Source organism: Ursus arctos, unplaced genomic scaffold, assembly GCF_023065955.2.
Source record: "Ursus arctos isolate Adak ecotype North America unplaced genomic scaffold, UrsArc2.0 scaffold_14, whole genome shotgun sequence".
NCBI classification, from domain to species: Eukaryota; Metazoa; Chordata; class Mammalia; order Carnivora; family Ursidae; genus Ursus; species Ursus arctos.
In genome coordinates this window covers 2568132-2593883 of record NW_026622808.1, presented here as the reverse complement: position 1 = coordinate 2593883, position 25752 = coordinate 2568132, and the positions used below count along the sequence as shown (strand labels likewise).

The 25752-nt window shown below is 40.4% G+C and overlaps 1 protein-coding gene across 3 annotated transcripts in view; it reads right to left on the bottom strand.

Moving 5' to 3' along the window:
• The window catches only part of SPECC1 (sperm antigen with calponin homology and coiled-coil domains 1), a 264043-nt gene that overhangs the window by 210500 nt on the left and 27791 nt on the right, over positions 1 to 25752 (bottom strand). Inside the window, exon 1 of one of the 3 annotated variants that reach the window (XM_057311281.1) lies at positions 9589 to 10044. The exons of the other annotated variants lie outside the window; for them this stretch is intronic. The gene's annotated coding sequence lies outside the window, so the exon portion shown is untranslated. Of the gene's footprint in view, positions 1 to 9588; positions 10045 to 25752 lie in introns of those variants that run through there. 3 annotated transcript variants of the gene reach the window in all.

Here is a 25752-nt window from a genome sequence, read left to right as displayed (position 1 = left end):
GGATAGACAACGTAGATCTGTAGAAAAGAACTGAGAGTCCAGAAATGAACCCATACATTTACGGAAGGTGATTTTTAACAAGAGTGCCAAGACCATTCAACGGGGTAAGTAAGAATAGTCTTTTCAACAAATGGTGCTGGGGCAACTGGATATCCATATATAAAAGAATGAAAGTAGATTCCTATTTCATATCATATACAAAATTACCTTAAAGATGTAACAGCTAAAAATATAAAAATCCTAGAAGAAAGCATAAGTGTAAAACTTTATGACCTTGGATTTGGCAATGTTTTCTTAGAGATACCAAACACAAGGAACAAACAAAAAATTATATAAATTGGCCTTCATAAAAATTAAAAACTTTTGTGCTTAAAAGGGCAGCGAAAGGGGTGCCTGGGTGGCACAGTGGTTAAGTGTCTGCCTTCGGCTCAGGGCGTGATCCCGGCGTGATGGGATCGAGCCCCACATCAGGCTCCTCCGCTACGAGCCTGCTTCTTCTTCTCCCACTCCCCCTGCTTGTGTTCCCTCTCTCTCTGTCGAATAAATAAATAAAATCTTTAAAAAAAAAAAAGGCAGCAAAAAGATAACCCACATAATGGAAGAAAATATTTGCAAATCATATCTCTGATATACAGGTCTGTTCTCCAGAACACATAAAGAACACTTACAACTCAACAATAAAAGGACAAATAGCTCAACTAACAAATGGGCAAAGGATTCAAACAGACATCTCTCCAAAGAGAACATAAAATATACAAATGGCCAATAAGCACGTAAAAAATGTTCACCATCATTAGGCATTAGAGATATGCAAATCAAAGCTGCAGCGAGGTACCACTTCACACCTACTAGCGATGGGTACAGCCAAACAGACAATAGCAAGTGCTGACAAGGATATAGAGAAATCAGAACCCTCATCCCTTGTTTGTGGGAACATAAAATGGTGTGACCACTGTGAAAAAACAGTTTGGCAGTTCCTCAAAAGGTTAAGCACAGAGTTAATATTATGGTCCACGATTCTACTTCCTGACCCTAAAAAACTGAAAATAAGAATTCAAACAGAAATCTGTACATGAATATTCCTAGCAGCACTATTTGCAATCGCCAAACAGTGAGGAAAAAAAACCCAAATAACTGTCAACTGATGAATGGATAAACATAATATACATCCATATAATGGGATATTATTATCAGTAAAAAGGAATAAAGTAAAAAAAATAATAAAGGAATGAAATGCTCATTCAAGCTACAACACAGACGAACCTCAAAAACTTTATATTGAGTGAAAAAAGCCAGACACAAAAAGCCACATATTTTTTTTTAAAGATTTTATTTATTTATTTGACAGAGATAGAGACAGTCGGCGAGAGAGGGAACACAAGCAGGGGGAGTGGGAGAGGAAGAAGCAGGCTCCCAGCGGAGGAGCCTGATGTGGGGCTCGATCCCAGAACGCCGGGATCACGCCCTGAGCCGAAGGCAGATGCTTAACCGCTGTGCCACCCAGGCGCCCCAAAAGCCACATACTTTATGAGTACATTCATATGAAATTTCCAGAATAAGCAAATCCATAAACACAGAAGGTAGATTAGCGGTTTCCATGGGATGAAGGGAGGGGCACAAGGGGGAAGTGACTGCTAACAGCACCAGGATTTTGGGGGGGGTGACGAAAATGTTCTGGAATTTGATAGTGGTGACTGTTGTGCAAGTTTGTGAAAATACAAGAAAATCACTGTACTGGACACTTGAAAAGGTGAATTTTATGGTAGGTGAATTGTATCTCAATTTCTAAAGTAATACTGTAAAATATTTGATGATATAGAATAATGATAATATATTTAGTGGAAAATAGACTATAAATGGTGTATATGGTAGGAGGCCACATTTACTTAGATAAAAGAAAGAGAGACTTAGAGAAACTTTATATATTAAAAATGGCTGGTCTTAGGACCCTTGTTGAAGATCAGTCGGCTATATATGCGTGGATTTATGTCTTGGGTCTCTATTCTATTCCACTGGTTTATATGTCTGCTTTTATACCAGTACCATACTGATTGGTTTGATTACTAAAGCTTTGTAGTTTATTTTATTTTATTTTAAAATTTTATTTATTTATTTAGAGAGAGAGAGCGAGAACATGAGCGGGAAGTATCATGCCCCAGCTTTGATCTTATTTCTCAGGATTGATTTGGCTATTCATGTTTTCTTTGTGGTTCCCTATGAATGTTAGGAATTTTTTTTTTGTTTCTACAAAAAATACTATTGGTATATTGGTAGGGTTTGCGATGAATCTGTAATGGGGAAAGGATAGTTTCTTCAACAAATGGTGTTGGGAAAACTAGATATCCACATGCAGAAGAATGAGATTGGACCCTTATACCATACATCAAATCAGCTCAAAATGGATTAAAAACTTAAACACAAGACCCAAAACTGTAACACTCCTAGAAAAAAAACAGGGCAAAACCTTCATGACATTGGTCTTGGTAATGATTTCATCCATAGGACACCAAAACCACAGGCAACAAAAACAAAAACAAAAATAAACCACTAGAACTCTATCAAACTAAAAAGGCTTCTGCACGCAAAGGAAAAACAATCAACAAAGTGAAAAGGCAACGTACAGAATTCAAGAAAGTATCTGCAGACCCTAAATCTGATAAGGGGTTAATCTCCAAAATATACAAGGAACACTGACAACTCAATAGTAAACAAAACAAAACAAAAAACCCAATACTTGATTTAAAAAAAAGGGCTAAGTTCTTTAATAGACATTTCTTCAAAGACATACAAATAGCCAAGAGGTATGTGAAAAAATGGTCAACGTCAGGGGCGCCTGGGTGGCTCAGTGGTTAAGCGTCTGCCTTCGGCTCAGGGCGTGATCCCGGCGTTCTGGGATCAAGCCCCACATCAGGCTCCTCTGCTGGGAGCCTGCTTCTTCCTCTGGGGCGCCTGGGTGGCAGCGTTGTTAAGCCTCTGCCTACAGCTCAGGGCGTGATCCCGGTGTTATGGGATCGAGCCCCACATCAGGCTCCTCCGCTATGAGCCTGCTTCTTCCTCTCCCACTCCCCCTGCTTGTGTTCCCTCTCTCGCTGTCTCTATCTCTGTCAGATAAATAAATAAATAAATCTTTTAAAAAAAAATGGTCAACGTCACTAATTGTCAGGGAAATGAAGATCAAAATCGCAATGAGATGTCTCTCACACCTGCTGGGATGACTGTCATAAGAAAACCGAAAGACGGTGTTGGTGAGGATATGGAACAGTTGGAACTCCTGTACATTACTGGTGAGAATACAAAATGGTACAGCCACCATGGAATAGTGTATAGTAAGGTTCCTCAAAAAATTAAAAATAGAACTACCATATGATCCAGCAATCCCACCTCTGGGTATTTATCCAAAAGAATTGAAATCAGGATCTCTAAGAGGTATTAGCACTCCTATGTTTATTGCCGTGCTAGTCACAATAGCGAAGATGTGGAAACAACCTGAATGTCCACTGACAGATGAATGGATAAAGAAGATGTGATAGATACATACAATGGAATACTATTCAGCCTTTAAAAAGAAGGCAATTCTGCAATATTTAACAACCTGGGTGAACCCTGGGGACATTCTGCTAAGTGAAATAAAGGAGTCACAGAAAGACAAAAACCGCATGATTCCACTTACATGAGGAGTCTAAAATAGTCAAATTCATAGAATCAAGGAATGGAATGGGGGTTGCCAGGGGCTGGGGGAAAGGAGAAATGGGGAGTTACTAATCAATGAGCATAAAGTTTTAGCCAAGCAAGATGGATGAACTCTAGAGATGTGCTATACAATATTTTACCTATAGTCAACAATAAGCTACTGTACACTTAAAAATTTCCTAAGAGCATAGAGCTCACGTTACATATTCTTATTACAATAAAATAAAATTCAAAAAATAAAATAAATTACTAAATAGAGACAGTTATCTCTGGCTGGTAGTGTTAACCTCCTTTATGCTCTAAAGATTCTTCTTCACTAATTGCAATGAATACGTAGGAGTTTTGCAATATAAAAAATACTATTTAAGCATAAGAGCAATTATCTATCATGAGAGCATCAGATTCTATTTGTGACTGATGGCTTATACTGCAGAAAGTAAGTTCATTTGACCCAAGGAAGACTTTCTTAATTGCAGAAATAATTAAAGCCTGGATGAGATGTCCTTTGCAGGGACTATGAAATCTCTACTCTTGGATTGTCCAAGAACAGGGTAAGATGATGGCTTGCAATGGCACATTCAGATGCTCATTTGCATGGAGGCTGGGCAGTGGCAGGGTGGTCTAGCTCCAAGAGCTGGATCAATGAACCCAGACCAATGCTGAAGGAAACCTCTGTGCAGGCTGAGCTCCGAAGTGCCTCAGTGGGAAACACGCCAGCTCTCCACAGAACAGAATTTCCTAAACCTTAGCCAAAAATCAAAGCCTAAAAATGCTCTGTTTTGCTCTTGCAAAATAAATTTATCAACTCTAAAAATAACCAGGACAAAGCCAAAAGATGAAAGTGACTCTGAATGAGTTTCAAAGACATGTGTGTCAACTTCTGGCGAAGACTGTCACAGTCAGATCCTTAGGACTCTTGCTACCCAAGAGAATTTGTTACGATGCAGCGTGAAAGGACATACATCCAGGGGCGAAAATGGTGAAGATCTGATCTTCATGGTCTCTAAGCTTCATCCAGCCAGCAACAGATCTAGTGTTTATTACCGGAAAATGAGTATAAATATAAATTGTTTATCTGATGAATTCAGTAGGTCATAACGAATATGTTAACCCACCAAATACTATCTGAAAATTGACATTTGCATGTAGTATAGAAATATATTGCCCTTCTCTGTAAATATCTTTAAAGCCTGACCGTAAACACTCGTTCTGACTAAGAGGAACTTGACTTCTATGTTAACCTAACCATCTCTTTCGATGGCTTTTTAATTTAGTTCTAAAGCATAACATTTCACTGTGAGAAATTATACAGAGAGCAGTAATTACAGAGGGAGGCACACTGTACTAGGCAAGTGGTGGTTAGCGAAGTTGGCTTTCTTCTGAGCTATGCGGCAAGGTTCATCGCGTCATCCCCAAGAAAACATAAAGGGGAGGCTCTTTCTGCAAACGCATGGCTAGGGACAAGAAGTTTGTTGGCTTTCAAGTTACCATACACTGATATGTTTTCTTTTTAAAAGGCACTCCTGGAGTGCCAGATTAATTCACGCGCCTGAATCCTGAGAAGTCACGTAGCCAAGAGGCGTGTCTGGCTCTGGGGATGGACCTTCCCTGCTGTCCTCCCACCCCAGCACTGACCACCTTCTGCATCGAGCGATACACCTGCCACCCACACTTCACTTCCCTCCCGAGCGAGAATGCTCGGAGTGAGAATGCTGAGTGAGGCTATGCATATGTTTGAATTTGTTTAATTAGCCAGGAATAGGAAAGCAGCGACTCTTTTGGTTTCCAAGCAGATGTGAAACTAATTTGGGGAAAGAACAAGAGCCCCAGAGAGTCTGGAGAATGACTCAGCTTCAGTCCCTCATAAGTTCCATTACACTTGGGGACGTGCCCATCAGCGACTCTCCTGCCATCAGGATTCTGAATCTGAAAGAGGCCTCTCAGACCTCTGTTCTTCTGGTTGTCCCACTACCACCCTCCCTCCCAGCCTGGTCTGCTCCCCAGTCTCAGTTTCCTCTCCTCCCTTGCCAGACGTGCAGCCTCCCACCACCCAGTCGAACCCCAAGATCGTTCCAGCATGCTCCCCACCAGTCCTTGGATGCCTTTACGCTGGCCCTGCTCAGTCACCCACCAATCAGGGACTGCCAAATCGTACATTTTTTGTTCCCGAACTGGGTCTCCAAATAGAACTATAAAGACAGAACCTGCCTGAGGCCATGTGGCCCTAGGTATCTCTGTGCAACTGATCTATTTAACTCTAACGGGCTTCTTATTGAACCTTCCAAAAGAGCATTTATGTTGAGAATATCTTGGTCAAGTTTAATTCAGAAAGAGGGGGTCATTAGGTTGACTGTGAACATGGGTCAAGCATTCTTCTCCAAGTCAGCCTTATCATTAACAAAGCTGATCTCCGATCTCCATCAGTCTGATTCCTGACTCGTGTTTCTTTTCTTTTTTTTTTTTTTTTTAAAGATTTTATTTACTTATGAGAGAGAGAGTGTGCACAATTGAGCACAAGCTGGGGGAGGGGCAAAGGGAGAGGTAGAAGCAGACTCCCCACTGAGCAGGGAGCCTGACATGGGGCTCAGTTCCAGGACCCTGAGATCAAGAGCTGAGCCGAAGGCAAATGTTTAACCCACTGAGCCACCCAGGCGCCCCCGGACTCATGTTTCTTTGCTGATTTTAAACTATATTTGTGATGGTGGGGGTGGGGAAGAATGATGTCAACAGTAATTTTCCAAAACCCCCCAACAACCACCTTTGATCTCTGGTCCCACTTTCCTCTGTGTGCAGAGAGGGCCTTCCCTAAATCCACAGAAAGTGGGAAGAAGAAATGAATAAGATAAAAGCAGCAGTTAATGAAACGAAAACATTTTTTAGAATGGTCTTTTAGATTTAAAAAACTGAAATGAAGAACAAGAAAGAGGATGTAATTACATGTATGGATTTGTAAACTAGGCGAAACAGATAATTTTCTAGGAAAACACAGATTACCAAAATTAACTCAAGAAGAAACAAACGGTCACACGGGGAAAAAGGATAAGAAAAGGCAATTCACAAAAGGAAAAGTACTAATGAAAATGTGAAAAGATGTTTAGTCCACCTAGTATCCAACAAACAGGAACTAAAGCAACATAACATTTTTAAGCCCATCGCGTGGACTAATATATTTGAAAGGGATAAAAGTGTTAGCAAAAATGTGGGAAATAGGCACTTTCACATACTTGTGTGTATGGATTCTGGGAGGTAGCTGGAGTGGAGATTGTAAATGGGACTTTTCATATTTTACTCTATTTCCGTATTTGAATTTTTTTAAGAATGTGTTTCTTTGTTTTGTACCTGAAATTTTAAGAGTGGAATTCCTAAGTCTGTATGCACAAGGATTGATACCAAAATATTTATTGTATGTTTAAGACTGGAGAACAACGTAATTTGAAATGAGGACATAGATTGTAAAATAGTTTATGGATCTGAAACATATGCAAAGAAAAGGAGAAATAGAAAAATAAGCAGCAAGTACAGACTGGATATGATATGGAAAACCACACATGCAAAAACATTAGCTCCCTGAGGACAAAAATTCTGTTCTATTTACCGCATATCGATACCTCTGCCCCTTGCAGAGTGCCCAGCACAGAACACTTACTAAATGTTTGCTAAATAAATGAAAGAAAAATGGGACTAAAGAATATCAAAAGGTACTCTGGGAATTTCGATTTCAAAAGAAACAAATGAAACAATTCTGTTCACATACACTCCACAAACCTGAAATGTAAAATTACTTTCACTGAAATCCGGTTATATTCTTAATATAATCATTAAGTTTGGAATTTATACTTGCAACTGGTCATTTTTCTGCAGCGGACCTTCCATTAAAAGAACGTGGTTCATCTCGGTCAGTCTTGTTATTGCATTTTCACAATATATTGTCATAAGACTCAGGCGCAGGTGTTTGTTAAAATTCACAATTTTCACCTTGTCCTATTTTGTAGCCTTGTATCAGCTCAGGAAAATTAACACAGCAAAGTGGTTCAATGAAATATAAAAGTCAGGTTGGGAGTGATATAAATATGAGCCTAAACAATGATAAGATCACTACAGAACAGGACTAAAAAAATGCAAGATGGAGAGATGTGTGCCCTGTATGTCAAGTGACATGCCACAGAGGCAGTTAAAAAAGGGAAGTGCAAATAGGAGGTACACTGGCAAAGGCTGAAAAATTGGAATTTATTGGACCATTCATCCATTTGCTGCTAAGGCTGGAGCACTTCACTGTTTTTATGAAGCTTGTGAAGCAACGGCAATAAACCACAAATGCCTTCCGTGTCACTTTCAGACAAAGTACAAGGGCCTCTTTGGTAAACCAACCAAGTTCTGCCTCCAGGGTAAAATAATGTTTCTCAGTGCAAAACCAATGCATTCGTCACCAAAGGAAAAGAGCAAAACTACTGAGGCATCTTTTCAAGTTGCCCTCCTCGGAGATAAAACACACGCAGGCATACACTAATGCAACATCTTTAAGAATAGCCCCAAAGTCAATGATACATGTATTTTGATTGGCAAGAAAATAGAACAAGATATTAACAAAATTCCTCTATCAAATAAGGCACCAAACATCAGGGAATCTCAATGGCATGCCACATGGAAGAGGAATTGTGAGCCTATGTGTGGGCTGCCAGATAATCTCAATTTACCATTGATTGGAACTTCTGTGGATGAATCAGTACCTTTCCTGTGTGAGGTTCATATTCAAGGGCCAAGGTACATAGTGGAGAAGGAGCCCAGGGGCCTGTTATGTGGGCAGCCAGGAAGAAAAGGAGCTGCTACACAGAATCATTTCACCGAATGCCAGTCTACACCACTGCTGTTTTCCTCTGAGAATGGTTGATGATCTAAATAATCTGATTTCATTTAGTACTGAAAAAAGAATAAACATTTTGAATCAAACTACAGTCACAGACAATCTGTCTTTTCAACGTGCAGTAGGACAGGGAGTACCAGGGTTTGCTTTCCACTCTGGAATACACTGCCTGTTAAGGCATGTTAAGGCATGGATATTGGAAATGAGGAACAATATAAAACTATTTCTTCATGACACTGAGAAGGCCGCCAAAGGCCGTTTCTATGATCTCAAATATCTGGCTTACATAGTATAGGTCAGAAATCAATATTTGGAACAGTCTGAATCTTAGCCAAAATATCGTGATTTTTTTAACGTTAGAATGTTAGGATAACTTGATATGACGAAACCGCGATGTGTAGCTAACTCTCCACGAGTTTGACTTCCCCAGTGAGTTGACAGTTTTCATTGCAGATTAAATACATTCTTCGTATATTATTGCATCCTTTAAAACTACACCGAAATGCTACAAAGTAATATAAACAAGCATTTTGTGATGGCTGAACTCTCTCCTACATGAGAGATAGGAGATAAAGCTGGAAAGACAGGGAGCAAACCTCAAACCATTTTACCTGCATTGCTGAGGTGTTTAGATTTGGTAACCCTTAGTCAGTGAGGACAATTTAAGCAAAGAAGCAAAATGATCAGGTTCACATTTTAGAATGACTGCTCTGATGTCAGTGTGGAGGACGAATATAAGAGAATATAGCTGGAGGCAAGAAGTCTGTCAACGGGCAATTTAAACACCTTTGATGAGAAATAACAACCCAAGGGAATGACAGCAAAATTCAAAGGAGGCAAAATCAAAAGATACCTACATGGAAATAACAAGACTTGCTCACCAGCCAGATCTGGAGGAGGAAGAAAGAGTTTCCTGGTTTGGGCACAATTTGCTGAGATTGGGAAAACAGAAGGTTGGCCATGTGTCCTGGTTATCCATCACTGTGCAACAAGTTACCCACAAAATTTAGCAGCTTGAAACAACCAACGTTTATTACCTCTCAGTTTCTGTGGGTCAGGAATCTAGGACAGTTCAGCTGGGTGGTTCTAGTTCAGGGTCTCTCATGAGGCTGCAGTCAGGATGTCAGCTGGGGCAGCATCATCTGAAGGCTTGACCGGGGCTGGAATTGCAAGGAGTTCGCTCACATGCCTGGCAAGTAAGTGCTGGTTGTTGGCACGAGATGTCAGTTCCTTTCCAAGTGAATCCCTCTACAGGATTGCTTAAATATCCTTCTGTTATAGCACTTGGCTTCCCCCAGATCAAGTGATCCAGGGAAGAGACCCATGAGGAGGCCACAATGTCCCTAATGACCTGAAATCTCACACCATCACTTCTGCCTTATTTCATTTGTTAGAAGAAGGTCACTAGGCCTGCCCACATTCAAGGACAGGGGACTTAAGCTCTGCCTTTTGAAAGGAAAAGTACAAAGAATGGGTGGATATATCTTAAAATCATCATACCGCATAAGTGGAAAATGAGTTCAATTCATACTGAATTGAAATGCTTAAGACATTCAGCTGGAAGTGTCCAGGAGGGAGATGAACAAACCCCTAGATAATCATTGCTGAATTTAGCAAGAATAAAGTTTATAGAATGACAGAGTTAGAAGCAAGGTGGCAGAATTAAGGAGAAAATGAAGGATAAAGGAAGTAGGGTCAGGTTACTCCTGAAAACTTCATCCTAAGAGGAAGTCAACAGTTAGAGGTCAGAGTAGGGGATTTGGGTGGACAAAGGTGACAAAGGTCTTGGTATAATCTCTTGTCCATTGACTTGGGCCAGGAGGAGGGACCTCTTTACTTGAGAGAGAAAGAAAAGAAGAGAGAATGGGTGCTATCTAGTGTAGTCCTGTCTCTAGGGCAAATGGATGAGCAACAATCTGTCTGTTAGGAATATAGATGCGACTTCTGGAGGAACATATCTCAAACTGGTTTGTTACCCAAGCCTCCCTGTCTTCTCTTGTTGTAGGCAGACCCCCGCTACATCTCTCTGGCCTGTTGTAGGTTTGTCATTCTGACTTACCTACTTTCCCATTCCCAAACCTTTCATAATCCCTACTCCTCCCCGGAATGGCATTTGATTGGGCTGACTATAGACAAAAAGTGACTTCAGCTTGTCCTCAGAATCTCTCCTATGGAAAGCACCCATCAGAAGCCCTAATAGACTTGGATCTTGGGGCCCTGCCCTGCTCCCAGTTTGTGGCCTAGCAGGATCCCTGCCCCGATCCCTAGAAGAATGGATGAGATATTAAAATATCTTTGAATTATAGTCCGTCATAGTCCTCAGTGTGGAACAGAGGAAACTGTGCTAGTGCTGGAGTTTCTGTACTAGAACTCCATTTTAGCATCTAGATTCTTTCATGTATTACCTTTCAGCTCCACTAAAACTTGTTTTAATACAATGTTCAATACAAATATAGTTCCTTTTCTGCTTTCTACGGCCTCAACAAAATTTGACCAACAGTAGATGAACATTAAACTATGACAATTCATGGAAATGAATACACTGATACCAGCAAGTCCCCATTTTAGCAGTTACCATGGTGACAATGTGCACAAATGGCTATTTAAAGGTGCCATTCTTTGAAACATCTTATTAGGCACGAGATATTAAAACTAATGAAATCATGGAGAAATTTCTTATTTTTGACATTTTAATGAAGAAGGTGATTAAGCTAGTAATATTTTAGCTATTATTTTGAAAGCAACTACTACAGGTCAAACACTTTTCTAGAATTTTTTTGTTTAATGTGTCACATTTAATTCTCAAAAAGCCAATATGGGCCCCCCCCCCCCGGTATTGTTTTTTTCTCCTCAGGGCAGTTGAGGAAACAGGGATCAGAAAGGTTACATAATTTACTCAAGTTCACACAACTTGTATGTAGAAAACTTGCGATTTGCACAGAATCTCCCCTAAGTCCAGGCTTTCTCCATTATCCCACATCACCCCTCTAACAATTGGCAACAAATTCTGAGTATAACTACCTTGACCTCTTACTGGATCTTGCCCCCGAGCTCATTCACAATCATACCACCTTGCTTTATTTTCTCCATAATAACTGACTGCTACCTGGAATTTTCTTGTTTATTGCCTACCCCCTCACTAGATTATGAACTCCATAGGTTCCTTGTCTCTTTTATTTCCCACTGATCATCAGTACCTAGAACATTATCTAGCATAGAGCAGGTGATCAATAAATACTTGTTGAATTAACGAATGAAAAAGTTCAAAGGAAGAAAAAGCGCTAAAACAAATGCTTACATAAGCATACTACATTTTTTTTTTCTCAAAAAAAGCATTTGACAAGTTTAAGACAGAATTTAAATTATGATTGCTTTAAAGAAATACCCAAGTGCTTGTTTGGGAAATATTGTGCTATGTTTTTCCATGCACTATTTCAGTAAAGCAGTTAGCAAAGTTGCAAGATCATAATAACAAAGATATGTTTCTATAATTCTGAAATTGTGCCTAAAAAGTTCCTCATTAGAAAGACAAACACCATACGATTTCACTCATATGTAGAATTTAAGAAACAATACAGATGAACATAGGGGAAGGGAAGGAAAAATAAAATAAGATAAAAACAGAGAGGGAGGCAAACCATAAGAGGCTCTTAACTATAGAAAACAAACTGAGGGTCACTGGAGGGGAGGTGGGTGGGGGGTTGGAGTAACCGGGTGATGGGCATTAAAGAGGGTACTTGTAATGAGCACTGGGCATTCTATGCAATTGCCCAATCACTAAATTCTACTTCTGAAACTAATAATAGACTATATGTTAACTAACTTGAATTTAAATTTTTTTTTAAAAGTCCTTATTTTTATCAGCAAAATCAATTCAAAGCACATAAGTAAATGTGGCTGGGCATGAAGCCCACTTAAGATTCTCTCTCTCCCCCTCTGCCTCTTCCCCCACTCTCTCTTGCTCTCTCTCTCTCTTTAAAAAAAAAAAAAGAGAGAGAAAGAAAAAAAGAGTGAATTTTCCTATACACAAAGGGTACCTGCAAAACTAAGAAGAAAACCACCAATAACCCAAAATAGAAAGTGTAAAAGTAATGAATGGACAGTTCACAGAAAATGCAAGGTGTTCGACTTCATTTTTAATAAAGAAAATGCAAATTAAGATTATAAATGTATTTTACCTAACAGTATGACAAAAATTTAAAAACTTTGGTACACATCATCATGTGGGTGAGTGTACGAGAAAATTGGCACTCTCACTCTTTGCTAGTAGGATGTATATTGATAACTTCTATGGCGGGCAATATGGCGATATCTATTAAACTTACAAATGCATATGTCCTTTGACAAGGCCATTCCACTCTAGGAATGTATTCTACAGATTTATTCTTTCCAGGGCTGAGATCTGAGGAGCGGGGAACAGAGGCAGAAAGGAAATGTCTTTTTACCTATATCCTCTTTTGAACATGTTGAATTTTGTATATTGTTTTTTTTGTTACTTTATCTCAAAGTGCAATTTTTAAGATTATTTATTTATTTATTTATTTGACAGAGACAGCCAGTGAGGGAGGGAACAGAAGCAGGGGGAGTGGGAGAGGAAGAAGCAGGCTCCCAGCGGAGGAGCCCGATGTGGGGCTCGATCCCAGAACGCCGGGATCACGCCCTGAGCCGAAGGCAGACGCTTAACGACTGCGCCACAAAGTGCAATTTTTAAGCTGTGTTCTTATAAAAGAAGTCATATTTACTTACTCTCCCCTTCAGTTAAAGCCAAAATAGAGAAGGAAATTCCACTCATGAAGGAAGTAGAGAGTGTCCTCAACCCTGGGCAACGGATACAAAGACTATCTTCCAGAGACAGGAATTCACCAAACAAAATTGAGAAAGGATTACAAGAATTGATACTTCTCTAGATCTTGAGCGAGTTACAGATTTCTCTAAATTGAGTGAGAGGTGGAAGCAAGGACTGTCCTCCCGAGGGCCCTGTTCCCCCCTCAGGAAAGATAAGGGGCATCACAGAAGAGCTCATAAGACAACAAGAGGAGCTGAAAAGGACACGAATGGACCATCTCACTCAGGGTGAAGTGCAGTCTGTGTACTGGCTACAAGGCACCCCCACATGTCCTCCTGACACCTGCGACCAAGTCTCCCCCACTGCCCTGGAGCTCCCAGCATCCTTGCTGCCCCCAAACACGGACCATGCTTCTGCTCAGGGTCTTTGCTCCAGCTGTTCCTCCCCTTGGCATGATTTAAATAACTTCTTTTCTTACTCTAGGCCTTTGCTCAAATGTCATCTCTCAGTAGGACCCTCCATGACCACCCTATTTAAAATTCTAACCCATCCCTTCTGCCACCCTGGATCTCACTTATCCTATTTTGTTTTTATCTCCATAATTCAGCAGTTGTTCTCTTCTAACATAAAATTTCATTTACTCATTTATTAGGTTTTTTGTTTGCTACCCCCAACTGTACATACACTCCAGGGGCCAGGGATTTCTGTCTTTTTTCTTCACTTGTACAGTCCAAGCACCTAGAACCACATGTGGTTTGGGGTATTCCGTATAAACAAAATTAGCAATAGCACTAAACCTGTTAAGCACAGAGTTATTTCTAAATATAATTGAGTCTATCAGCTGTAGCAACCTTTTTCTAGATTGGTCTTGTGAGGCAAGGGAAACAAAAGCAAAAATAAACTATTGAAACTGCATCAAAATAAAAAGCTTCCGCACAGTGAAGGAAGCAATCAACAAAACTAAAAGTCAACCTACAGAATGGGAGAAGATATTTGCAAATGACATATCCGGGAAGGGGTTAGTTTCCAAAATATATCAAGAATTTATAAAACTCAACACCCAAAAAACAAATAACACAATTAAGAAACGGGCAGAAGACATGAATAGACATCTTCCCAAAGAAGACCTACAGATGGCCAAAAGACACGGAAAAGATACTCAACATCGCTGATCATAAGGGAAATGTAAATCAAAACTATAATGAGATATCACCTCACGCCTGTCAGAATGGCTATAAAATCAACAACACAAGAAACAGAGGTGTTGGTGAGGATGTGGAGAAAAAGAAACTTTCTTGCATTGTTGGTGGGGATGCAACCTGGTGCGATCACTGTGGAAAAGAGTGGAGGTTCCTCAAAAAGTTAAAAATAGAATTACCCTACAATCCAGCAATTGCACTACTTGGTATTTACCCAAAGAACACAAAATACTAATTCAAAAGGACACATGCACTCTGGTGTTTATAGCAGCAGCACCTACAATAGTCAAATTATGGAAGTGGCCCAATGTCCATCAACTGATGAACAGGTAAAAAAGTTGTTACATGTGAACATTACTTAGCCATAAAGAAGAATGAAATCTTGTCATTTGCAACAACGTGGATGGAGCTAGAGAGTATGCTAAGCAAAATAAGTCAGCAGAGAAAGACAAATACCATATGATTTCACTCATATGTGGGATTTAAGAAACAAAACATATGTGCAAAGGAAAAAAAAAAAGAGAGAGAGAGCGGCAAGCCAAGAAACACTCTTTAACTATAGAGAACAACGTGATGGTTACCAGAGAGGAGGTGAGTGGAGGGCAAGGTTAAATAGATGGTGGGTATTAAGGAGTACACTCGTTGTGATGAGCACTGGGTGTTATGTGGAAGTGTGGAATCACTATATTGTACACCTGAAACTGATATTACACTGATTGGAATTTAAATACAAACTTTATTGTGTATTTAACTTTATTTATAAACTATATATATTATATATATAATGTGTATATATATATATATTATGCCATATTAACTATGACTACAAAACTAAATACAATTTTAAGAAGTCTAGAAAGAAAAGCTGACAATGTAAAATAATATTATTTCAAAAATAATAACAAAAATTCCCAAAGGGTCACAAAAACTGAAGATTGAGGAGAATGTCAATTATTTAATATTTTCAGAAAGGTATGTTAAAACATTTATTCCTCAAGTTGATAAACTGAGAAAGGTGTTTGAAGCATATCGTTTAAAGGTATAAAGGTAACAAACAGGAATTAAAAACATATAAGTATATTTTCCAATTAAGAGACGGAAGGGAGAGAAAAACTAGGTCATGTAGCATGAGATACAAATCAGCTTCTAACTGAAAATGAGTGAGTAGGAGTGATTTTGCTTCACCCTCCTCTCCTGTGAATTTCAAACCAAACAACAAGACTAATGATAGACAGGGAAGAAAGGCATCATCTCAGATAAAGCAGGAAAACCACCATGGTCCTAAACCACAAAGTATGACACACCTGCCCGATTCTGCCAAGCCTGGATGGAGCCGGGGGAACATGCTCAGAGTTGAGATGTGCCAACTTAGACGTCCTGCAGGATACTGATGACTCTGGAAGGTGGGGTCACCATCTCAAAGGGCACCTCCAGTGCCCACTTCTACGGTCACCACATCTGAACAATGTACCACAGTGGGAGGGGGCAGGAAGCAAGCACAACCATGTTCCCCATGGAGGGAGACTAAGGGAGAAACAGGACAACCAATCATTATTACTGTCTGTAACCCTATGAACTCAAATCTAACCAAGCAAAGCTCCCTTCCAGGACACAGGCCACATTGAGAAAAACTGCTGGGGGGTACAGTCCAAGTTGAACAGGACGAGGATATTAGGGACAAAGGAAAGAGAAGATCCAGATAAAAGTAGGGGAGGAAAACAGAGCCTGTACATCTCACTAAGCCCAAGGCCATGGATCTGAACACCTTGTGAGAAGAACAGGAGAGAGAACTCAGAGCCTCAAAGCTGGGACAGTTATCCTGCCCCACCACTTCCATCTGGCTTAACTGAGAGCAACAGAAAGGAAGTATGGTCAAATCCCACATTAGAGTGTGATAAGAAAAAGGAAAATATTGAGCAGACCAATGCCCTTAGAGACAGTGAAGGCACGCTAGAGAGTCAGGCTCATGAAACAGATGAAAACTAGAATGCTGTTTCTGAACAAACTGAAAGACATGAACTTACGTATTGCAAAGGTCCACTGTGTACCTGGAAAAGTCAACTCAGAATGGCCAACACTGAAACACACTTAGTGAAACTATTAGACTTTAAAGATCTTTTTTAAAGTCCTTTGAGCATCCAGGCAAAATCACCAAGTTGTTTAGAAGGGGAAAAATTGAGGGAGTTAAGATGGCGGAGGAGTAGGGGACCCCTTTTTCAGCCGGTCCCCTGAGTCGAGCTGGATAGGTACCAGACCAGCCTAAATAACCACGGAATCAGCCTGAGACGCAGGATGATGCATCTGGATCTCTACAAATGAACATCTCCAGCGCTGAGTATTGAGGTACCAAGAGGGGAGCTGTAAACCGTGCACGGATATCGGAAGATAAACGGAAGGGGGAGGGAGCCGCCGCGTTTGGGCGCCGGGAAGCGGCAGCCACCTGCACGGGGGAGCGGGAAGACACACAGAGGGTACCCGCGAGAGAGCGGACTGAGACCGGTGAGCCGTGAACGCGCGTGCCACCAGGCATCTCCCGGAACACCGGAATCCCGGTGTGCTCACGGGATCCAGACTGAGACCGGGAACTCCCGGAGCGCGCACGGGGCGGCTGGCGGGCCACCTGCACGGGGGAGCGGGCGGACTCGCGGTCGGCACCCGCGAAACAGCAGACTGAGACCCTGAACCGGGTGCGCGCGCCACCAGGCTTCTCACGAAACTCCGGAATCGAGGTGTGCTCACCGGGCATAGACTGAGACCGGGAGACCCGGGAGCGCGCGGGGCGGCCGGTGGCTGGCGGCATTAGAAACACAAAGGACAGAGACGGGGCGGCCGGTGGCTGGCGGCATTAGAAACACAAAGGACAGAGACGCGCCGGCCCTGGAAGTGAGGGCAGGGTCGCCGAGTTGGTGCGCACATCCCGGGACGCCGCAGGGTTGAGCAGCACCAACAGTAACAGAGTTAAAGTGGCCAGAACATCAGTGGAGAACGGGCCGCAATCCCTCTGTTCTGTGACAATGCAGCCTCTGCTGCTCTGACCCTCAGAAGAGGCATAGCCGGCCGCCAGGGAAAGCCGCCAGAGAACAAAAGCCTGGAAATACCGGCTCAGAGAGTGCCCATCCCCATCCTCCCTCGCAGGGGCACGGAGACTCTACCCAAACAGGGTTGCCTGAGTATCGGCGCGGCAGGCCCCTCCCCCAGAACACAGAAGGCAGGCTGAAAAATCAAGAAGCCCACAACCCAGGCGCCTGGGTGGCGCAGTCATTGAGCGCCTGCCTTCAGCTTAGGGCGTGATCCCAGCGTTCCGGAAAGGAGTCCCTCATCGGGCTCCTCCGCTGGGAGCCTGCTTCTTCCTCTCTCACTCCCCTGCTTCTGTTTCGTTCTTGCTGTCTGTCTCCCTCTCTCAGATAAGTAAATAAATAAAATCTTTAAAGAAGAAGCCCACATCTCTAAGATCCCTATAAAACAAGGGGCACAGCCTGGGACCCAGTCAATAATTTTGGGCTCTGGAAACCCCGCAACCTCTCTTCATCAGAATGACAAGAAGGAGAAGCCCCCCCCAGCAAAGAAAGGACAGTGAGTCAGGGGCCTCTGCCACAGAAGTAACGGATATGGATGTAACCAAATTATCAGAAATGGAATTCAGAGTAACAATGGTCAAGATAATGAGTAGACTTGAAAAAAGTATTCAGGAAAATATTACTGAGAATATACAATCCCTAAGGGCGGAAATGAGAGCGAATTTGACAGAAATTAAAAATTCTATGAGCCAAATGCAGGCAAAACTAGAGGCTCTGACGGCCAGGGTCACGGAAGCGGAGGAAAGGGTTAGTGAATTGGAGGATGGGTTAATAGAGGAAAAATTAAAAATAGAAGATGGTCTTAAAAAAATCCACGCCCACGAATGTTGGCTACGGGAGATTACTGACTCAACGAAACGATCCAATGTTAGAATCATCGGCATCCCCGAGGGGGTGGAGAAAAACAGAGGTCTAGAAGAGATATTTGAACAAATTGTAGCTGAAAACTTCCCTAATCTAGCAAGGGAAACAAAAATTCGTGTCCAAGAGGCAGAGAGGACCCCTCCCAAGCTCAACCATGACAGACCTACACCACGTCACGTCATAGTGCAACTCGCAAATATGAGATCCAAGGATACAGTATTGAAAGCGGCCAGGGCAAAGAAATTTCTCACGTACCAAGGCAAAGGCATCAGAATTACATCAGACCTGTCTACACAGACCTGGAATGAGAGAAAGGGTTGGGGGAGCATTTTTAAAGCTCTTTCAGAGAAAAACATGCAGCCAAGGATCCTTTATCCAGCAAGGCTGTCATTCAGAATTGATGGAGAAATAAAGACATTTCAGAATCGACAGTCACTAGCCAATTTCGTAACCACGAAACCAGCCCTACAGGAGGTATTACGGGGGGTTCTATAAAAGTAAAAAGGCCCCAAGAGTGATACAAAACAGAAAGTCACAGCCAATACAAACAAAGACTTTACTGACAACATGGCAGAATTAAAAGCATATCTCTCAGTACTCAGCCTGAACATTAATGGTTTAAATTCTGGTTTCAAACGCCACAGGGTTGCAGATTGGATAAAAAGAAATGACCCATCCATTTGCTGTCTACAAGAGACTCATTTCGAACCCAAAGATGCATTCAGACTGAGAGTAAGGGGATGGAGTACCATCTTTCACGCAAATGGACCTCAAAAGAAAGCTGGGGTAGCAATTCTCATATCAGATAAATTGGATTTTAAACTACAGACTATAGTTAGAGATGCAGAAGGGCACTATATTATTCTTAAAGGAAGTATTCAACAAGTGGATATGACAATTATAAATATATATGCCCCCAACAGGGGAGCAGCAAGATACACAAGGCAACTCTTAACCAGAATAAAGAGACATATAGATAAAAATACATTAATAGTAGGGGACCTCAACACTCCACTCTCAGAAATAGACAGAACACCCTGGCAAAAACTAAGCAAAGAATCAAAGGCTTTGAATGCCATACTAGACGAGTTGGACCTCTTAGATATATATAGAACACTACACCCCAGAACCAAAGAATACTCATTCTATTCTAATGCCCATGGAACATTTTCAAGAATAGACCATGTTCTGGGACACAAAACAGGTCTCAGCCGATACCAAAAGATTGAAATTATCCCCTGCATATTCTCAGACCACAACGCTCTGAAATTGGAACTCAACCACAAGGAAAAATTTGGAAGAAACTCAAACACTTGGAGACTAAGAACCATCCTGCTCAGGAATGACTCGATAAACCAGGAAATCAAAAATCAAATTAAACAATTTATGGAGACCAATGAGAATGAAAATACAACAGTCCAAAACCTATGGGATACTGCAAAGGCAGTCCTAAGGGGGAAATACATAGCCATCCAAGCCTCACTCAAAAGAATAGAAAAATCTAAAATGCAGTTTTTATATTCTCACCTCAAGAAGCTGGAACAGCAACAGAGGGACAGGCCTAATCCACGCACAAGGAAGCAGTTGACCAAAATTAGAGCTGAAATCAATCAAGCAGAAACCAGAAGTACAGTAGAGCAGATCAACAGGACTAGAAGCTGGTTCTTGGAGAGAATCAATAAAATTGACAGACCACTGGCAAGACTTATCCAAAAGAAAAGAGAAAGGACCCAGATTATTAAAATTATGAATGAAAAAGGAGAGGTCACGACGAACACCATTGAAATTGGAAGGATTATTAGAAATTTTTATCAACAGCTATATGCCAATAAACTAAGCAATCTGGAAGAGATGGAATCCTTCCTGGAAACCTATAAACTACCAAGATTGAAACCGGAAGAAATTGATTTCTTAAACAGGCCAATTAATTATGAAGAAATTGAGTCAGTGATAAACAACCTTCCAAATAACAAAACTCCAGGCCCGGACGGTTTTCCTGGGGAATTCTACCAAACATTCAAAGAAGAAATAATACCTATTCTCCTAAAGCTTTTTCAAAAAATAGAAACAGAAGGAAAGCTACCAAACTCATTCTATGAGGCCAATATTACATTGATCCCCAAACCAGGCAAAGACCCCCTCAAAAAGGAGAATTACAGACCGATTTCCCTAATGAATATGGACGCCAAAATCCTCAACAAGATACTTGCTAATAGAATCCAACAGTTCATTAAAAGGATTATCCACCACGATCAAGTGGGATTCATACCTGGGATGCAAGCGTGGTTCAATATTCGCAAATCAATCAGCGTGATACATCATATCAACAAGAAAAGACTCAAGAACCATATGATCCTCTCAATCGATGCCGAAAAAGCATTTGACAAAATACAGCATCCTTTCCTGATTAAAACCCTTCAGAGTGTAGGAATAGAAGGTACATTTCTCAATCTCATAAAAGCCATCTATGAAAAGCCTACTGCAAATATTATTCTCAATGGGGAAAAGCTGGAAGCCTTTCCCTTAAGATCAGGAACACGACAAGGATGCCCACTCTCGCCACTATTATTCAACATAGTACTAGAAGTCCTTGCAACAGCAATCAGACAACAAAAAGGGATCAAAGGTATTCAAATCGGCAAAGAAGAAGTCAAAATGTCTCTCTTCGCAGACGACATGATACTCTATATGGAAAACCCAAAAGAAGCCACTCCCAAACTATTAGAAGTTATAGAGCAATTCAGTAACGTGGCGGGATACAAAATCAATGCTCAGAAATCAGTTGCATTTCTGTACACGAATAACGAGAACGAAGAAAGAGAAATCAGGGAATCCATCCCATTTACAATAGCACCAAAAACCATACGTTACCTTGGAATTAACTTAACCAGAGACGTAAAGGACCTTTATTCTAGAAACTATAAATCACTCTTAAAAGACATTGAGGAAGACATAAAAAGATGGAAAGATATTCCATGCTCATGGATCGGAAGAATTAACATAGTTAAAATGTCCATGCTACCCAGAGCAATCTACACTTTCAATGCTATCCCGATCAAAATACCGAGAACGTTTTTCAAAGAACTGGAACAAATAGTCCTTAAATTTGTATGGAACCAGAAAAGACCCCGAATCTCCAAGGAACTGTTGAAAAGGAAAAACAAAGCTGGGGGCATCACAATGCCGGATTTCGAGCTGTACTACAAAGCTGTGATCACAAAGACAGCATGGTACTGGCACAAAAACAGACACATAGACCAATGGAACAGAATAGAGAGCCCAGAAATGGACCCTCAGCTCTTTGGGCAACTAATATTTGATAAAGCAGGAAAAAACATCCGGTGGGAAAAAGACAGTCTCTTCAATAAATGGTGCTGGGAAAATTGGACAGCTACGTGCAAAAGAATGAAACTTGACCACTATCTCACACCATACACAAAAATAAACTCCAAATGGATGAAAGACCTCGATGTGAGACAGGAATCCATCAAAATTCTAGAGGAGAACATAGGCAGCAACCTCTACGACATCAGCCTAAGCAACCTTTTTCATGACACATCCCCAAAGGCAAAAGAAACAAAAGATAAAATGAATTTATGGGACTTCATCAAGATTAAAAGTTTCTGCACATCCAAGGAAACAGTCAGAAAAACTAAGAGGCAGCCCACGGAATGGGAGAATATATTTGCAAATGACACTACAGATAAAGGACTGGTATCCAAGATCTACAAAGAACTTCTCAAACTCAATACACGAGAAACAAATAAACAAATCAAAAAATGGGCAGAAGATATGAACAGAAACTTTTCCAATGAAGACATACAAATGGCTAACAGACACATGAAAAAATGTTCAAAATCATTAGCCATCAAGGAAATTCAAATCAAAACCACACTGAGATACCACCTTACGCCAGTTAGAATGGCAAAAATAGACAAGGCAAGAAGCAACAATTGTTGGAGAGGATGTGGAGAAAGGGGATCCCTCCTACATTGTTGGTGGGAATGCAAGTTGGTACAGCCACTCTGGAAAACCGTGTGGAGGTCCCTTAAAAAGTTAAAAATTGAGCTACCCTATGATCCAGCCATTGCACTACTGGGTGTTTACCCCAAAGATACAGACGTAGTGAAGAGAAGGGCCATATGCACCCCAATGTTCATAGCAGCAATGTCCACAATAGCTAAATCGTGGAAGGAGCCGAGATGCCCTTCAACAGATGACTGGATTAAGAAGTTGTGGTCCATATATACAATGGAATATTACTCAGCAATCAGAAAGAATGAGTTCTCAACATTTGCTACAACATGGACGGCACTGGAGGAGATAATGCTTAGTGAAATAAGTCAAGCAGAGAAAGACAACTATCATATGATTTCTCTCATCTATGGAACATAAGAACTAGAATGATCAGTAGGGGAAGAAAGGGATAAAGAAAGGGGGGGTAATCAGAAGGGGGAATGAAACATGAGAGACTATGGACTATGAGAAACAAACTGAGGGCTACAGAGGGGAGGGGGTGGGGGAATGGGATAGACCGGTGATGGGTAGTAAGGAGGGCACGTATTGCATGGTGCACTGGGTGTTATACACAACTAATGAATCATCGAGCCTTACATCGAAAACCGGGGATGTACTGTATGGTGACTAACATAATATAATAAAAAATCATTATTAATAAAAAAAAAAAAAAAAAAAAAAGTTTTCAAAAAAAAAAAAAAAAAGAAGGGGAAAAATTGCCATCAGACTTTGATAGCAGGCAGCAAAGTAACATATTGACAAATTGAAGATACTCAAAGAGGAAAACGTAAGCTGAGGATTCTATAACCAACCAAATAGATTCTCAAGAACAAAGACCATAGATGAACAGCTTTGAACATGGAAGAACTCAGGGAAAACCATTCCTGTGGACGCTGCCTGAGGAATCTCCTAGACAACAAATATGAACCAAACCAAATATCTGGAGAGGCTTCATCATGAGAATTGGTAGCAAGCCTTAAATGTATATTTATCTAGAAAACCAAGGCAAAATGATTAGTCGAATAAGAAATGGTTATATATTTTGACAATGTAGATTCAGTATATCTATCAAAAAGTACTAGATGAAAATCTACAGCTATAGAGTGGAAAACACCTTTTGACACATGGCATGAAATCCAAGCCCATAAAAAGATTTATAATTTTGAGGCGCCTGGGTGGCACAGTGGTTAAGCGTCTGCCTTCGGCTCAGGGCGTGATCCTGGCGTTATGGGATCAAGCCCCACATCAGGCTCCTCTGCTATGAGCCTGCTTCTTCCTCTCCCACTCCCCCTGCTTGTGTTCCCTCTCTCGCTGGCTGTCTCTATCTCTGTCAAATAAATAAATAAAATCTTGAAAAAAAAAAGATTTATAATTTTACTACATAAAAATTTTAAACTTTTATATGGTCCAAAATACCATAAACAAATTCAAAAGACAAGCAACGAAGCACATAAAAATATGTGCAACAATGCTAGTATCACGTTGAAATATAAAGGGCTCTTTGAATCAATAATGAGATAAAAAATGAGAAAAAAACCCCACAATATAAATTATAAATATATGTGAAAGATTTTTCACACTGATTAATAATTTTAAAATACACAATAAAATAATGACCTATATTTGTCAGGCTGGCAAACATTGATAACACCAAATGTCAACAAGGGTGTGGGGAAATATTTATTATTTACTGAGTATACATTATGTGTAAGGAATTATGTTGGGTGCTAGAGATACAAATATAAGTAATACAGAAACAGTGTCCAGTCCACAAAGAAGTTATATTTTTAGGGGGCATACAAGGGGAGGGTGGGAAATTTTTTAAATGAGTACATAATTAAATGCAATTCTGATGTGCTACAAAGGAGAAATGCAGGGTGCTCTGAGAGTGAGGACATGATGTAATTTGGGCAGAGGTATTCTCAGCCACTGTAAATTGATCAACTCTTTAGGAAAATTGGCAAAAATCTTAGATATCCACAATGTTTATCTCAATAATTCTACTCGTAAATAGTAAGTCTACCAAAACACATAACTGGGCAGATATATACACAAAATGATGCTTACTGCAGCATCGTTTATAAAAGAAAAAAGAAATAATTCAAATCTTTATCAGTAGGATGTTGGCTAACTGAGGATACATCCAACAGAATTCAACCTTCAAAAAGAATGAAATACCACCAAAAAGTAAGATAGCTAGGAATAAACCCAACCAAAGAGGTGAAAGACCTGTACTCTGAAAACGATAAAATACTAATAAAAGAAACTGAAGATGACACAAAGAAATGGAAAGACAATCCATGTTCATGGATTAGAAAAACAAATATTGTTAAAATGTCTGTACTACTCAAAGCAATCTACACATCTAATGCAATTCCTATCAAAATACCAACAGCATTTTTTAATAGAACTAGAACAAACAATCCTAAAATTTGTATGGAACCACAAAAGACCCTGAATAGCCAAAGCAATCTTGAAAAAAGAGAGGGGAAGCTGGAAACATCACAGTTTTGGACTTCAAGTGATATTACAAAGCTGTAGTAATCAAAACAGTATGGTACTGGCACAAAAATAGACACGTAGATCAATAGAACAGAATAGAAAACCCAGAAATGGACCCACAACTGTATGGTCAATTAATCTTTGACAAAGCAGGAAAGAATATCCAATGGGAAAAAGTCTCTTCAACAAATGGTTTTGGGAAAACTGGACAGCAACATGCAAAAGTATAAAACTGAACCACTTTCTTAAATCATACACAAAAATAAATTAAAAATGAATTAAAGACCTAAATGTGAAACCTGAAACCATAAATCCTAGCAGAGAGAACAGGCAGTAATTTCTGACATTGGCCATGTAACTTTTTTCTATATAAGTCCCCTGAGGCAAGGGAAACAAAAGCAAAAAACCAAAAGACACACACACACACACACACACACATACACACACACACACACCAACAACTATTGGAACTACATCAAAATAAAAAGCTTCTGCACAGCAAAGGAAACAATGAAACTAAAAGGCAACCCATGGAATGGGAGAAGGTATCTGCAAATGGCATATCTGACTAGGGCTAGTATCCAAAATATATAAAGAAGTTATAAAACTCAACACCCAAAACCCTCAAATAACCCAATTTAAAAATGGGAAGAACTAATATAACACTGTATGTTAACTAACTGGAATTAAAATAAAAACCTTTAAAAAATGGGTAGGACACATGAACAGACATTTATCCAAAGAAGACATACAGAT